Source organism: Anser brachyrhynchus (assembly GCF_964034855.1).
Source record: "Anser brachyrhynchus genome assembly, chromosome: 7".
Taxonomy (NCBI): Eukaryota; Metazoa; Chordata; class Aves; order Anseriformes; family Anatidae; genus Anser; species Anser brachyrhynchus.
In genome coordinates this window covers 236,228-242,227 of record NC_137701.1, presented here as the reverse complement: position 1 = coordinate 242,227, position 6,000 = coordinate 236,228, and positions in this window count along the sequence as shown.

Genomic DNA, 6,000 nt, shown 5'->3' with positions numbered 1-6,000 from the left:
CCAGCATTTTTCAACACGGTGTAGTCCCTTAAAAGTGTCATAGATGAAAAGAGGCCATAAACGCTGGGGGAAAAAGTTAGTGGGAAACTGAGAGCAGGATCACATTCAGTAGTGAGAGAGCAGCAGCCTAGGGAAAGCTGATGAATGACTGTAACAGATAGTTCTATTTTAAGTGTAAAACAACACTCAGTACTTTATAATGGTGGTCTTACCAGAGGGTTCTTCTCCATGGCTCCTAAAAGCACGTCTTGAAGGCATTCGAGTGCAGTGAACTTAAGCTGTAAGAGTTGGGCTGGTAAGCTTGGCCTGATTTGAAGCTGTAGGCACGGGGCTATAATTTCTGAACAGGCTACAAAAGAAACTGTACCACTGTGCTTTTCAGTGCTCCGTTTAGCAAAGCCATCAAATTGTTGCAGGCAATTGATGTTGTTCTTCTAAGAGCACCTGAACGATATTTTTGTTTGAAGAGTTCAGAGGTACCGGTTAATACTGGTTCAGATAATTACAGCCAGCTCTTGGTGTTTGTGACCAATAAAGTTTGTGGCTCCAAAAGGAGTGGGTTAGTGCTAACTGATTAACTGCTGTATATGCAGAAATATGGAATCTGATTACTTACGCAGAGAGCACTTAAAATGTATTGTTTTGCTGGCTCTCAGTGAGTTGCATCTTAATGCTACCAAGGAATAAGCTTTTTGCTTCTGGCCCAAGTTTTTTAATTTGGTGAAAGCCTTTTCTGTGCACGTGCACATGCCAGAGAGGTTGCTTAAGTAATAGAAGCTATAGTAGCTGCTATCTTCTGTTTTTTGTAGAAGACAGAAACTGAATTCGTTAGCTTTGTAACTGTTATGCATACCAGAATTGGTTTTCGCCCTTTTGAAAATAGTAGAGGGTATGCCTATGTCAGATTTGGTGAGCAAGGTGATCAGATGAGGGCACTGCAAGACTGCCAGAACGCACCAGGTCTGGGGGGAAAAGGAATCTGGCTGAGCATAGGAATTTCTAAAAGGTAACCAAGGAGTTGTGCATTGATACAGTTATTCTAAATAATCAGATTCTTGTAGCTCTGCCTTTGGAAAGTCTGTGGCCCTTGCTGTAGTGGCTGTACACACGATGCAGTCTACAAAACCAGAAATGCAGAAGTCCTATGTTTTGACTCCCTGGATTCATCAACCTGCTTCAGGATGGCTGGGGGAATCCAACTGTTAAGTCTAGCCAGACAGCGCAACTTGGGCTTAGCTGCCATTGTAACCAGCCTTGTTTCTCAACAGTAGCAAAGCTGAATGCATTGGTAAATATTTTCAGGTTTGGGCCTGCATAAGGTAGAAGGGACAAGAAGTGGTTTTATATGCTAGGGAGTTCTTGTTCTTAGAGCTTTCCCTCTAGTTTGAGAGAAGCACATAACTAGTTTTACAGTGGGTTGACAGGAAAGAAGTGGGGGGGAAAAATGGGAACGCAGGGAGATAGCCAAAGGCGTTATTACTAGAACAGGTTTAGAATGCTATTCTTTGCTTTTCATGAGCTTAGGGCAATGGGGAGTTTAAAGCTTAGCACTTCCTGAGAGGGTTTCTTACTCTACCGGCTCAGTTCTATCACTTATTTAAGGCAATTCAGGTCTCTGAACGGTTAAAGAATTGATACCAAATTTGATGAACTCTGATCCAGGATACTGACAAAACAGGACTTCATATAAACAATTTCAGTATGTTCATGAGGTTAGCTTGTGTGTTCTGTTAAATAGTAAAAAATGACACTTCTGTTTCTGTTTACCTAGCATAATTCTGCAAATGTTGCCTCCTTCTGCTTTAGAATGGAAATGCTCTTCTCCAAGAGAGCACTGTCCAAACTTCTTTGCCAAAATTTTTTGATTAAATTAATATTGTTTTATTTTGAAAACAAGAATAAGCCACAAACATGTTTTCTTGCTTCGGCTATCCAGAAGAACGTCAACAGTATTTTCAGATTTTCCTTCCCTACACAACTGTATGTAGGAAGAGTGCAGTTGGAAGCAGAAGACCTAAGATGATGTATCTTCTGTTTGTTTACTACAGTAACAAGACAATGGATTACCTCTTTATTAGAACTTGTGTAGCTTTGCAGTATTGAAACAAATGTAGGTATTAAAATACACATCAGTAATACGTTTCTGAATGGCTGAGTACCGTGCTCTCTTAGCATTGAAATACCCAGCCATTGGATTAGTTTGTCCCTCATGTTTGCTTAGTTTGGAAGCTATTTCAGAATGCCTTCAGCTTGTATTCTTCCCCAAAAGCATAGAACTCACTTCTCTGCATCCCCAATTCAAGTCAGAGAAACTGGGCACTGCAACCACAGGAGGTCTGCCTGTACAGAATCAGTGAAGACAAGTCTAAACAGCGGATTTTTTTGAATATGCAGCTGGGTTATCTGAATGTTCTTTATGCAGTGTACCTCAGTTTTAGTACAGATAGCACTTGTCTTGGTTCTTGTCATTAGTCTGAAGCTGCCCCTGAGAAAATCTTGAAAGGGAAAGTAGTGAAAGCTAATCAGCTGGCCCTTTCTTCTTAAGAACCAGTGTATTTTGTAATTCTCCCACTAATAATAAGGCGTCACGCTGGAGAATCGCGATTGTGTTGTTAAGCAAGACTGACTTCACCTGAGCGGTATAGTTGGCAGCTGTTGAATGTTTAATGGACTTTAAACAAACAAAAAAACTGAGCAGGTGGAGGTAGACATGGCAAACTGACAGGCAGCGTCAGATGCTTCTTTGAAATGGATAATCTGACTCCATTCACTTCTTTCTGGAAATAAGATCTAGTAATTAACCAAACAAAAGATAGAAGGGTTAAGACTGCATCTTTAAAGCAGCTGTGCTTGATAAATGTCTCTGGTCTTAAATCAATCTTTAGCAAAGCACAGAGACTTAGCAGCAGCTTGCTTATGCCAACGCTAAAAATACTTGATGTGTACAGGTAACCATGTCAAGGCTCTGGAGTTAATCCATGAGAACAATTCCTTCTGGTATTGGCAAAGGTGAGGATGCTTGCTTCTATAGAAATGAGGTTTTGAGCTGTGACTTAAGCTGTCACTTAGGTGACTGTTTAGGAAAGCTTCCTTTTAAGTTTTGAAGTATGTAAGCTGACAAATTGTTTAAGTTCAGAACTGGGTTTACAGTTTCTGTTCTCTGACTGTATGCAACTTCTCATGTTTCAGACTGAAAGCAGAATTGCAGCGGTACCAGTCATACAACTATAATGATTATTGCCAAGATTACCAGAACTACCACTCGCAGAGGAGTTAAGATGCTCACGCTGACTACAACTACAGCTCCTATGCTCCCTATGACAGCATGCAAGCTGTTGGAGACTGCTCTTTAGGAGATTCTTTAATGGCTCCAGCTGTTTTTGAGGTAAAGATACTGCACGCTTGCTGTAAAGAAAATATTTCACAGATAATATGTTGTACAGATTTGTGTGAATCAGCAAAAAGAATCCGAAGTTGAAAACATGCTTTCTGCTTAGTGTGAAGTTAAAAGAGCAGATTCCATTCAGAGGTGTTTGTATTTAAGTGCTTAAATAGTAAATCCATAGAATTAGTGATTTATACACCATTATTTGTTCACGCATACCAAAGAATGGTTTTGACAGCATAATTGCGTACGCTTCTTCTGTTCCTGTTCTTCTGATTTGCTTTGCTTAAAGCAAATTAAACAGTTGTTGTAAGTGGTCTTATCGTGGTCAATGTATTAGTTGTGACCTCCGGAGGTCCCTTCCAACCTGTACTGTAATATTGGCTTTCTTCTAAAAATAAGTAGATAAAATGCCATCTATCCTTGTAGTTGTAGGAAGAAGGAATGGGTTGAGACTGCAGCACTTTGAATCTGTGATGCTTTCTGAAATGAGTTATGATTAAACTTAGCCTTTTCTGTCTTTCAGGAATCTTCAGTTATGACTGCAATCGGTGATGACCTAATTACTGACGGTAATAAGGGTTCTATCATTGTCACTTGAGTTTAGCCATCCTTGTGCCTTTTAACAATACAAGCCAACCTCTACTGGATGAAGAACATCTTGAAAATTCAGCTGAGGTCAAACCTCTGTGGGGTTGATCTGCAATCAGCTGGGGTTTTAAAGCTGATACAGCATACACTGACCGCATCAAGTAAAACGGGACACTGTCAATGCTTTGCAGCAGGTTTCTTGTACCTGTGCCTTCATTCCCATTTGAAAATGGTCTAAGACAGAATTTTGTTCTTTGTATTGGTTCCGCTAAACAGATTTTATATTAGAAACTCAGTAATATGCAAAAGCTTTGTTCTCCACCCTGAGGTAAAAGCTTATGTTGCAGATTCCAAAAGGAGGATTCAGCTTGCACTTACAAATACGGTACAAAACATATTTGTGTCCTGGAAGGTTTGCAAAGGTCCTCACGTGGAGGCATTTTGTGTTAGTGTTTAGAAACTATCCTATGTAACGTGTATTGCCGTAGAAGTGAATTAAATGACTCTTGGGAGGGTTTCATGGCTGATTATCCTTAAACGTTATCTTTACTATCTTAAACATTGTCTTTGTCTTTATCTTGAAAGACAGTTCTAGTCCCAGCCTTCTAATATAAAAATTCCCAAAAGTTGGAGCTGTGAGGCTCAAAATTTTAGAGGACTAAATACCTCACTAAAATTAGTAGATCTAATAGCTTATTACACTTAGCTTAAAATACATTTTATTAGCCATTTCACGTGAAGTTTTTTTGTGCGCATGCCTCAGATTTGATACTTGGACTTACCAGGCTTTTATTTTCAGATCCACAGCTCTACTTGGATGTTGATGAAATGAACAGACAATTCACGGAGACAAGCGAAGAACTCTACGATTCACTCATGAATTGTCACTGGCAACCTCTGGATACGGTCACTTCTGAAATCCCCTCTGCTATTTAAGCGTCTTCTAGAGCATGACCGTTAGGACCAAAGTGCTAAAACTACATTTCTTCTACATTATTCTAGCTCATAAGTTTTAAAGCACAGTGATAGGTTGGGTTTTTTTTGCTATGCTTTTGACAGTTTCTGTAATCTTTTTGTTCATCACTCCCTTCTTGGAGCATCATGAAGTCATGTAAATATTCGAGAAATGTAAAGAGGTAAATGGGGTCTAAAGATAGACTTGCCTGTGTAAATAAAAAATTTGTTTCTGCAAACCTGCCAGCAAGGGATTTTACTTGTACCTGTGTGCAGCACGTTCTCTTCCGGCTTATGGAATTTAACAAGGTAGTAAGGGTATTTCATCTGTCTTTATTTTTATATGGGCATTAGGACACAAGCGAAATCTAGCTTTCCCTTGTTTTCCTGGTTCCTTAGGTAAGCGACAAGCCAAGCCTTTCATGTGCTTGCTTAGACTGGAAGTATGTATGGGAGACACTCACAGGCCTTGCTATGGAAACACCTGTGCCCACTTTTTCCTGCAGGCTGCTGGCTCTAACTGTACTACTGATATATGCTAGGTCAGCTAAAATTGGCTTATAAATAGGGTATGTTAAGCATATGGAAGTGTAGACTTCAACTGCCATAGCTACAAACATCCCGTGGAATGAGGATGACGTCTGCTGGCACTCTCTGCATCAGCATTCAGTTTTCCCTTGCCCTTCTTACTGTTAGACTTCTCAGCTGACGCTTTACAGCGAAGAAATTGCTACAACATAATCCGTGTTCTTAAACCTAAAAAAAAAAAATCTTGGAGAAAACAACTTGCTGGTTTTCCCTCCTTGCTGGCAAGGAGAAAAATAGTCCACCAGGAACAACAAAAAAATCCTAGTAACAGCTCCTTAAGTTATACCCTCTGCTACCCTCTCTGATTGCTCTGGTCTTCCTTCATTCGTGGTAATGAAGTTTTTAAAGCTCTGGTAGAAGGATGACAGTACTCAAGTCAAAGGAGATGAGAGCCATGAGGAAAGCTTTGCTTTAAGCTAGAGCAGTCTTGCGAGTTGCTGCCTTTATGCTGTTCTTATCTTGAAGGGTACAGAGTCTTTTCC